Here is an 11726-nt window from a genome sequence, read left to right on the forward strand (position 1 = left end):
GAGATCTGTTGCATCTGTTGCGTATTAAATCGCACAAAACAGTGACCCACGCAGCTTTTTGTTCAGGAAGACAACTGGAAGGCTGGAAACAATATGAGACGTTTCATCTGTATGTACTGTACTTTGTACCATCTTAGGTGGATGCATCCTTTGATGGTTTTGGGATGTGTGTGGGAACCATGTCAGCAGCGGTGGAGGACGTACTCAGATCCTTTACTTTAGTCAAAATCCTGCATTCAAAGTCCTACTTAAATTACATATTGTCTGCATATAGTTAAAAGTAGTTGTTACTGTATATATCACACAGTAGTATTTTTTTTGTTGTAGCTGGTCAAGGTGTAACTAGTTTTACCTACTGTTTGTAGTCCACTGGTTCCCAACCTAAGGGTCGGACCCCCTCCTGAGGGTCACAAGATTCATCTGAACGGTCGTAAGATGATTAATGGGGCAGGAAAGAAGAAAAGAACAAAGAGAAACCATCTCAGCAGTACAGAGGAGATCGCTCTTCGGTGGGAAATTGTGTGCAGTGCACACGCCAAATTCCAATTTGGCGTGCAGGTGATTTGTCAATCCTTCCTATTAACCTCTACTGGATCAATAAGAGAGGAGGTCACACTATTCTCTCTATATCCAGTAAATACTCAGGTGTCTTTATAAACATCTCATCAAATGCAGCTTTAATAAATGAATAATTTCCATCAATAACCTAATTGATTAACTGACTAATCATTTCAGCCTACACGCCTGTCTAACTGCTAGGCCACCAGCATCTGTCCTCGGAGGAGGAGGAGGAGAAGGGGAACTTTTAAGTGACCAGACAGCCGTTCCTACAAGGCCAAGCCGGGCCAGACCGGGCCAGATGTGGCCCCTTCAGATAATTGGCCTCAGCTGATGGACAGAAGCAGCAGGCAGCCAAGCCAGCCCTCCCATTAGTGAACTCCCTGGATTCTGGCTCCTTAATCCGTTTTCAGCTTCACCTACTAATTCTGCACCGCCAGCAGTGCAGCCTGCACACACACACACACACACACACCCATGAGAACCAGAAGGACGCAGACAGACAGGGGAAGGAATGAGGAAGAAAGAAGAGGCAGAAAAAGTGGGGAGGGCAGCTGAGGGGGAGAGAAGAGTGGAAAGCAGCAGAGTTGAGAATGGATGAGTGGGACGGGCCAGGTGGGGGATGCCTTTTTTTGTGTGTGTGTGTAGACCCTGAGATGGAAAAATAATAATTCTCCCCTGCATAAATGTCTGGTGACTGACCGAGAACGACAGAAGGGGAAAGAGAGAGATGGAGTGAGAGAAGAGGCGGCGAGCAGGAGAGAGGCTTTCTGGGCTTTTTCCAAGTAGCCGCTGTGCGTGATAACGGCCCATATTTCTCCTCTAGTGTGTGAATCGCAGTTTCACTCCCGGGCCATGTGGCGGACGGGGTTGGCGGACCAGTAGTTGCAATCTGATCCTGCCAAATAAAGATAACAAGGTCATAGAAAGTCAATCTTGACTTAAGTCTGCTTTTGGAGTCTCCAGGGGGAGTGCGCAGGCCAGTGTTTAGCATGTGGGCTTGTCTGTTGTGGGATTCACTGCAGACACAGTGCTGATAGTAATCACAGTGTGCGCTTGATGCCAAAAAGCAACCAGGAGCTTAACATTTGCAGAGACATTTGTATGGCATTTGTTATTTGATCAAATGCACCCCGTATGTACATTTCCCATGTGGTGCTGCAGTAACTGCTGGACAATTGCTGGCTGTTCTCATCTGTGTGAACAGAAACATATTGTTGTCTGTTTTGCTGATAAATGGCAGTTTCACGCTGTCTTCTTCCATTTAAAAGACAAGTTGTCAGTAGTCCTTTTTTTTGTGAAAAGGAAAACACATTTTCTCGGGGATATGAGGGATCACTGTAATTGCTGTCATGCTGATTCCAGAGTGAAGTAAAGTATCAGCAACAGAGAGGCTCCTTAATACAGACATCCATTATAATGGACAGATTTTCATGAGCTAAGAAAAACACTGCTTTGTGACAATGAATTTTTAAAACAGGCCAATAGGACTTTAAAAGGTTTATGTAGCATAAGAAATAGGCAAGGAGACTCTTAGCACATAAAGGGACGTTTGATTACTCAGTTTACTGAAAATCACCAAATTTGGGAGTATTCGGTTTTCACTGGGAAGCAACACAGTGTCAATCAGATCCTAAAGTGAGCAAAGTGAGCTCATTTTATGAGTTCATTTGTTTTTTGTAGCCTATGAAGGAAAAGATCAAAATATATTAGTGTATATTATGCTGCACATTGTTAACAAGAATAAGAGCCTACAGCAGCTAGCAGCTGTGAGGCTGTTCTTAGGCCAGCAGTGCAATGAGCTAAATGCTAACATGCTGATATTACACAGGTACACTGTTTAGCATGCACAAAGTACAGCTGATGGTGATGGGATCATTAGCCATGTTTTGTCAATAGTTTTGCAAATATCTGGTTAAAAACTTAAGTATTTGACAAAATGTAAATTTTGTCCTGACGATGGCGCTGGATGAAAAGCTAAGGGATCAACAAAGTTAATACAATTCATCCTCAGGGGGACATGAATTTCCAAATGTCATGGGAACCCATCCTCAACAGTCGCTAAGACATAAAAAACTAAATTTTCAACCTCGTGGTGGCGCTAGAGAAAAAAATTAAGGGGATCACCAAGGTTAGTAGGCGTAATCCTCTGAGGACCATGAATGTTTGTGCAAGATTTAATGGCAATCCATTCAAAAGTACTGAGGTAATTCATCTTGAACTAAAGTGGTGGAGCGACCAACCAGCAGAACAACATGGCCATCAAAACACAATAAAATATACATGTCAACATGCCTTTGACCACCATAAAAGGTTGTATTACTTTTTTAGTACAACTTTGTCATTCCCAGTATGCTTTGAGTAGTGATTTCCTACATCTCCCAGAATTCCTTATGTCAACCTCCAACAAGTGGGTATTTCAAAGAGAACAACATTTTAGCTCTGCTCTTTAGTGTTTTCCATCTTTGCCCATGAAAGTACAGTAACTGCTGCTGGGGCCTGTTGATGAATTAAAAGGTCAGATAAAAGGCTTCCTTTAAAATAAATAAAGTGTTGGGCCAGATCCTCCTTACAGTAGGCTTCATTCTTCACTCAGCCACCCACAACTCTCATTGGTGTGTTTTAAGCACAGTCACACACACACACACACATGCAAAAAAAAAAAAAAAAAACTTGGCTGTGAAGTCACTACAGTTCGACTCAGCACGGGCACTAATCCCAAAATGACTGTCATGTGTCAGCTTTGTCAGAATTACTGCGGTACTGAGACAGAGTCTTGGCAGTAATTACATCATTTTCTCAGGACACATATAATTATGGTAATTCATGCTGTTGTACTTTGGCTTGCGACAGCATGCAGTTATTGGTCAAATGCTCTTTTGACTGTGTGATCCAATATTTTGTAATAAATCTTCAGCTCTATAAATCAAAGTGAATCTCTTTGCAGCACAGTGTAAATGCTGACTTGCAGTTAATGTTAGAATCATTTGTTCGACTTTAGGCTGATTAAATGAAAATACATTAATAAAGATAGCACATTTCTTTGGATGCAGATAAACACAGCTCATCTGATTAAGGTTATATTGTTAAAGTAGAAAATACAATGAAATCCAGGAGGAGGATGGAAGTAAAATAGGGCTGTTGAGACATTTGGTTGATGCTGCTATCCAGGAACAGTTTGAGTGTTGGTGTCTTGTTCAAGGACTTTTTGCTGGAAATAGTGAGGGTTACTGTGAGCTTCCTCATCCAACTTGCTGTCTGTCTTTTAAATACTTTCCGGTCATGCTGTAGGAATTGAGTCCGCATACTAACTTTGTATTTTAATGTAAAAACATGCCTTCTTTGACGGTGCTCCAGTTAAGGTTAAAAGCGTCACACCTGCTTAATGCTTTTATATTTCATACGTTTATATTCTGCATTTTACCTTTTGCCAAGAAATTCCATTATAAAACCAAAACCAACAATGTGTTAGTCCATCTCTCAACACTTTGCATGTTAGCCCCCTTATGGGTCACAAATACATACTTTTAGTTAATAAAAAGGCCCAATAACTTCTTGAAGCAGCTGGACACTAGATGACACCCAGTGCAATTGTCTATGGCACAGATGAATAAGATACATCAGACTTAGAAACAATGTCTTTAATCAATTAAAACCATTTTCAGAGAATTTATAAAGTATAATAATGATTGTAAATGCAGACACAAACTGTGGTAACATCATCCTCTTCAGGCTTTATTAGCAGTTGGCAAACCAGCTTATAGGTACCGCCACCTGCTGGACCGGAGTATGGCACAATGCTCCAGCACCTCACAAAACCACCACTTGTTTTCCCTCCAAATAACTAACTGGAGTGGACTACACCACTGGTAGGGGAGCTCACCATAAGCACACATACAAACAAACAATTTGGCTACATACATTTCAACAATATATGCATTTTCTGTTCACCAATCGATAAAGAAATTAAAGTGCCATCTGTTTATGCAACCACCAGCTTCAGAAAAAACACCTTAAATCAAAATCAAACTTAAATCTCCCCTTCCTTTCTTCAAACATGGTAGAACCAGGAAGTGTAAATAGCTTTGAAATGCTTGCAGATCCTTTTGCCTGAGGACCATAAAGAAGATTAGCAACTAAGGTAAGACAGTGCCTTGATATTGCACTTATGCTAGCAGCACTTAGCTTACTATCAAACAGTTGACAGCAAACTGGCCTGGTTGTGATACTGGCCCACCTCATGGTTTGTTTCATACTCTGTGCAGCACCAACTTCCTACATCATACAAACATGAGCATCTACTGTAACACCATGAAATGAATCTTCATCACTGATTGTCTGGAGTAAAACAGTCACAAGCCTTCTTATCCCACAACTTGAGATGTGTTATAGTAACAGTTGCTAACATAGACACTGGCTAAATGCTAAAACAACACTGATCAGCCATTAGCACAGAACAATGGCCCAATCCATTATTGCTTGTGTGCTATTGTAACAAAATGCTAACCTCAGCAAAGTCGATACCTGCAATATCTGTGCTTAGTGTGTGATATCAAGTGATGGTGACGCTGAAATATCCTGTAAATGAGACAGTTGCACAACACCATGAGAGTTTCTGTCCAATTTTAAGGGTTGTGAGGGTGAGTCTGTTTTGCCCTTACATGTCCTGTAGGCTACACTCATTTCTGTGCTCTGTTCTCTTTTGTCTGACAGCATCATAACGTACTTAATCTATAACAAAGATTCCACTGAAATAAGAACTGCTTTGTGGATTGGATAAATGCTGAATAGGAAAAAAAAGTCTTAATTTTCTGAAAGTTTTTAACTGTGCTGCTGGGGAAGTGTGTCTGCCAGTAAGATGGTGAATGTAAATTCCTAGTTTCTTAAATGGAGGTTGGTGTGAAGTCATCTGCAAGACTGAACACTGTTTTAGGGCAACATCAGTTCAGTTTATGGTCACAAACACCTTGAGTAAAACAACTAATCTGTGTTCACAGGATTGGAACACGATCACACTGGATCATGGACATGCCCCGCAGACTGATCGAAGACATGGGACCCAGCAAAGTGAAATTTATGAAAGTGGACATGGGAAGTTCTGCTGCTCCAGGTGAACAGGTAAAATTAATCCTCTCTTTTGCAGCATTTATAGGATGTTCCCAGGGAAAGATGTCACTGGTAGCAACACCAGCTGTTTTAAAACAGCTTATGTTAAAGTTTGCACACAATGACTTAAACTGTTAGAGAAAAGAGACCATCAATAGACCTATTTATGTGAAATTATCAATTACACTACAAAAACAATATGTATATATATGTTCCTATTATTTTGTCCACCCCATTTATATCAGTTAGAGTAGACTTAATCACAGAAACAGTCTTTGTAAAACACAACAGAGTTTGAAGAAATACTGAACCTTCATGAAGAGGATTTATGGCAGGACTGTTGTATTAGACTGCATTCGTTTTAGCCAGGTGTACCTAATAAACTGGCTACTGAGTGTATAACATTTGAGAAATAGTTGTTTGTGACGTTAATATGACGCACAGAGATTTTTATTGTTCGTTTCACTCATCCAAAATGTTAGCAAAGAGAAAACTGTATCACTTAATTGCATTGTGGCCTTTATGTGCATTCAGGTTAATAAAAAATAAGCCATCCAGGTGATAGCTTCTCTAATATCATCAATATTACACATAGTATATGGCCAAAACTGAACAAAGTGCTTGCACATCCAAACATTACAGCCATATGTGATTAATGAACGTCTCATTCCAAAACCACAGTCATTAATGTTCTGCTGGGATCATTTCTCCTACTCTGGGAAGTCTTTCCGCAACATTTTGGAGCCTGGCTGAAAAGTTCTTCTACACCAAACTGGAAAAAATATTTCTTTACAGACACGGCTTTGTGCAGAGGGGTATTGTCATGTTGAAAAAGTATCCTCCAGACTGTTTGTTGTGTGATGTTGCAGAAAGATTTCCAGAATTAACTTGCCCCGCCCAAAATATGAATAACAGGCAAACACATGTATGGACAGGAGTGTCCACATACTTTTGGCCATACAGTTTTCAGCCTAAACATCCAGCTGCATTGCCTAACTGTACATTCTGACTATATTTTTATTGCAAAATGTTGTTTTTAGCATATGCATCTCTCCCTCTGATGTAACGTGACTTGTGGTACATGGAGCTTACATTTCAACATTTAATTTAGAATTGGTCAGTCTTATGCCACTCACCTGTTTATAACCCATGACAGTCTGGCTGAACCGCGGTTAAGAAGGCCGACCAGTGACTTAATGGTGTGTGCTTTGAAGACGCCTCTGTTCACTGAAACCTGGGGGGAAAAAAAGAGGACATATGATAACCTAAAGTGTTTGAAACAAACAAAAGCAAAACATGCAGCATCTTGAGTTACTGTTTGTGATGATGTGAGTTTCATGGCAACAGTAATCCAAAAGCAATCAAATGTGAGCAGCAATTCAGGATTCAGCCTGCTGGTTCACTTTCTTGCGAAGGCGTTTTGTTCTCTAAGAGCTGAAAACCCTCCATGTAATAATTGTAAAAAAAAAAAAAAAAAAAAGAAAAGAAAAGAAAAAGAAGCGGTTTTGTCCTCCAGGAAAATGGCGTGCAGCTGTAAAGGACCATACAGTGCGTTGAACATTTACTGCCCTTAATTTACATTTTAAATCACTGTTGGCCATATTTTTCAAAGCACGCCAAAGTTTTTTGGACTGAACGCACATTTCCTCCTCTCTGTGCAGCCATTACTTTTGATTGATTTCAGTATGGTATCAGAATCAGCCTGCAGAGATGTGAAACACACTTGAAATAAGTTTATAAATGAGTCATCTATGACAACTTCTGCCTTTATCGATGCAGTGGATGGTCATTGCATTATAGCACAATAGTATTGCTGATAAGTAAGTATAAAAACTAATGCAAAGCAATAGCTTCCTGGAAGACTGGAAATACATCCGTAATGCTCATAACTAATAATATGCTGCAGAAAATGTGGTCATCCTTATGGTAAAGTAGGCACACTGCATACCTGATTTGTGTGGGCTGCTGTCTTGTTTTTGGGGTGCAGCAGCTGCCTCATATGAGAGATAAAGTCACTCTCGTTAAGAGACATGAAGGCCTGTGCTGCCATGTCCTAATTGACCCCTGCTGCTATTGTTTGATTACAGGGTCAGCATTGTTATATTATAGAGTCTAGGTAGTGCTTCTGCATAAACTACAGGTTTGGATCCAAACAGGGACTTGGTGTGTTTATAGGATGCTGCAGCTGCAGTGCAGGTTTCAGGGATCAGATGAGCTGCTGCAGGGACCTTGTGGCAGCAGCAGAAAACTACCAGAAGCTGAGCTGCATTGTATTCATAGCTGAGGGAAGGTCTCGGGTTTAGCAGTGCTTGTTTTGTTAATTAGGGTACACCAGATGGGCGGGGTTGTAGAGACTATTCAGATATCAGGAACAGAGGTGTATACAATCTAGCACAAGTGTCTGCCTTTTGTTACATCATGGTGGTATTTGTTAAATTTTGCCTGACAAACACACATGAAATATATAATTGTGGCTAACTGCTGTATCGTCACTGTGAAGACATCTTTAATTTTTTAAAAAGCAGGGCGCCGCCACATTTATAACATTAAGAATATCTGCAAATACTATTTTACTCTGGCCTCTTGGTGTGTTGACTGCTTTTCCTTCATTGCACAACACTACAGTATAAACTGAGGCGTGGCTGTGTTCACCTCTTGGGCCTCTGTTGACCCCAACACCTAACACCCTCATGGCAGCTTCATTATTTGACCAGACACCAACTGGTTGGTTACATGTGGAGCGCCAGGTTTTACATCAGTTTGCTGTAATTTAATGAAGTGAAAACGACTTTATTGAGGAGCATTCAGCTTGTGAAGTGACAATGAAAACTGGAACAATAAAGGTCTTGAGACTAATTTTTTTTTGATAAGAAGGCACAAGTATGATCGTTAACATTAACCTTGTTTATAATTTGGCATTGTGATTTTGAATAGATTTTTATATTTAATAGAACACTTTTATAATTGCAGTCTGTCCCACACTGCACACAACAATTTCCCACAGGATGAATAAAGATCTGAAGACAAAAGACAGGGCCACAACCAAACTGAAAGGAATTGACATGCAGGGCACTGGCTGGTAATTCAGCAGCCCAGTGACCACAATAAAATGTTAGCACTGTATGTTTCTGCAAAGTACAGAAATGTTAAATCTGTACGTTTCACATCAACGTTTCTATCAAAGTGATGTAGTTCAGATTACTGGTACCATGAGCTGAGTTTTTCACTTGGAGAGGGAGTGGATGTGATTGTGGTGTGACAGCTAGGACTAGTGTTCAAGATGTGTTTGTGGCGACAAAACCGGGGCTTTTCCTAACAGAGTGGTTTTTGTGCCTAAACCTAACCAGACCTTAACCACAGCGGTGAAACAACATAAAACTGAAACAAAGCTTGAATGTAAAGAAGTTTCAACAAACTGGTTTTTAGAAACGTACCATGGCAACATTTATCCTACCACTTGGGCTGAATACAGACTTGCCTGACTACACCGATGTGGCCGGAAGAAGCACAGTCACAGTAAATACTGAAGGGGCCTCATGGAAATCCAGTATTTATAAATTAGAAATAAAAGTATAAAATATGATATGATGGTGAATTTAAAACGTTTGCTGATTGAGTTCTTCTTAAATAACGGATAGAAAATGTGTGAATTTCCTCTTCATGCTGTCTTGTTTTTTACATTGCAGTTCATTTGCAGTGATTGTTAGATGTGAATGCACTTAGCTGCAGCCGTCCTCTTGATGCAGTCACCTGAAGTTGTGGGGCTGCAACTAGTTATTATTTTCATTCATGATTAATCTGCAGAAATTTTCTTCAATCGTGGAAGTGTTTTTCTTTATCGAAATAGCTGTTCATTGATTTATCTATTTTCTTGTCATCCTTTCTCCTTTATCTTATTTTTACACTCTGTACCCTGTGAAGTTAAACTTTCTCTCTCACACGCACATAATCACACACACACGCACATAATCACACACACACACACACACCGCACTCTGCCGTCAGTTATCGCTGTGTGTTCAATTAAGTCATTTTTATGTGAGAGAAACAGTCCCGACATGCACTCTTGAACCCACAAACACGTGCTTGCATGTCACACATCCTGCTTAATTACATCTTATTCCATTCTGTTCCCTCGTCCCATGTCTAATAATTCAGGGGAAGTTGGGACTTCTTACGAGACAAACACTAGTTCAAATATTTACCGGCTATAAAGCGGCATGTTGAACTTTGCCCTCCACGTTGAGGCCCGGTCACGGTGCCGCGCGCTCTTATTTATAACTGGCAGCCGGTGTTATGGGTGACATTTACGACAGCAAACGCGCTTTGTTTTTGTTACCAATCACTACGAGCCTCGAGTGCGCTTTGTCCTCTCGTCAAACATTGCCAATTCAAAGCGGAGAGTTGCAATTACAGCCAGTGCGCATGCCCGCCCTGAGTAAACGTTCTGCCCCTCCGTGCGCGCGGGCGCGCCCAAGGAAAGAATTTGAAGCCGCGCGCGCTGCTGTTGTGACTTGTTATGAATGGTGAACCTCAACGACATGAGAGCTGCAGTGAACCTGTGACAGTAAGAGAAAGAAGTGGAATCAGCAGTGTGTCTGTAGAGGTTGTATGAAAATATATGATAATAAAAATCATCAGGACCTTCCTATAAACTCACTGGAAACATATTCAGGACATGTTAAGGTAAAATATTACAGGAATGATATAGATCCACTATGATAAATGCACAACAAAACAAATCAAATGTCAAATGTCAGGAGACTTGACTTTTGTGTGTAAATATTAAGGGTTAAAATATCAAAAAGATATTAATTTTCCAAAAAGTAACCATAAGTTTAGCATAAATTCACTTTAAGATCACATACAAATGAAATATTATAGGAATATTATTGAGATACTTTAGGGAGATAGTTATGAAAAAGCCACCATAAGGTCAAAACTTTCAGTGCCAGACAAATAGGAATATTATAAAGCCACGATTACGTTTCAAGAAGGTATGTCAAAGTCAGCAAACTCGCTTTTAAGTGTGAGACTCACTATATATTAAAACAAAACATCAGAACCATTATGGGAATTAAATTCACCAAAAAAAAAAAAAAAAAAAAAAAAAAAAGCAGCTGATGGCCAAGACAAATTCAATTTTATGCGTCAGACACACTAAATGTTGTAGTGAAATCCTATGAGGAGTTATTTTCCAAAAAGACCAGAAACATTAAGATACAATATAATATAATATATCGCAGTTATTATTATGGGACTCTTTTATAGAGCCACTATAGAAGATAAATTGTCCAAAAAGACCTTAATGTCAATGTAAACACACTTCTGATAGTTAAGATAAAAAAATTATACAGCTACGATAATTACCAGAAAGTCTCATTAGTTAAAGAGACTTTTGAGTGTCAGAATTGTCATCTTATAGTATTTTATTTACTTATTTTTTTTACAGGACAATTATTAAAGGAGGTCTGATACAAAAGGGCACCATAAGGTCAAGAAACTCACGTTAAACAAACCCAGAAAATAAAAATGAATGTAGACTTTAAAGGTAAGAGCAAAAAGTGAAACCCACCAGAAACTGTATTCATATTAAAGTTAAACCTCGCCATCAGGTCTACAGACACTGGTTTACATTAGAGTTTGTTGACTTGTAACGCTGTAGGTCTAAATAACTCCGGTAATAATTCTTCAGCCATCATAAGCTCTTTTATTAGTCATCGCCAGCTTTTCATTTGCTGGTCTGAGTGCTGCCTCCTAATCCCAACATCCTCCCTTCACACAGCACTATCAGTTAAAGCACACAATCATTGCTGCTACATGTGTGCTGCGCGCTAATATCAGCCCGACGGTGAGTAATATAGATATGGAGATTTCTGCAGGTGTCGGAAAACAAGATATGGTATTGACCGAATTGGTTGGCACAAAAAACAGTGCGGGAGGCGCGTTTTGAGACGCGCGAGGCTGTTTCAGAGCTGCTGCATTTCTGCACCCCATAAGAAATTATTTTAAAATCCTGTGATTATTGCAAAAAAAAGTGCAGGTATAATAATCGGAGGCTG

The sequence above is a fragment of the Chelmon rostratus genome, chromosome 14 (assembly GCF_017976325.1).
Source record: "Chelmon rostratus isolate fCheRos1 chromosome 14, fCheRos1.pri, whole genome shotgun sequence".
In the NCBI taxonomy this organism is placed as follows: Eukaryota; Metazoa; Chordata; class Actinopteri; order Chaetodontiformes; family Chaetodontidae; genus Chelmon; species Chelmon rostratus.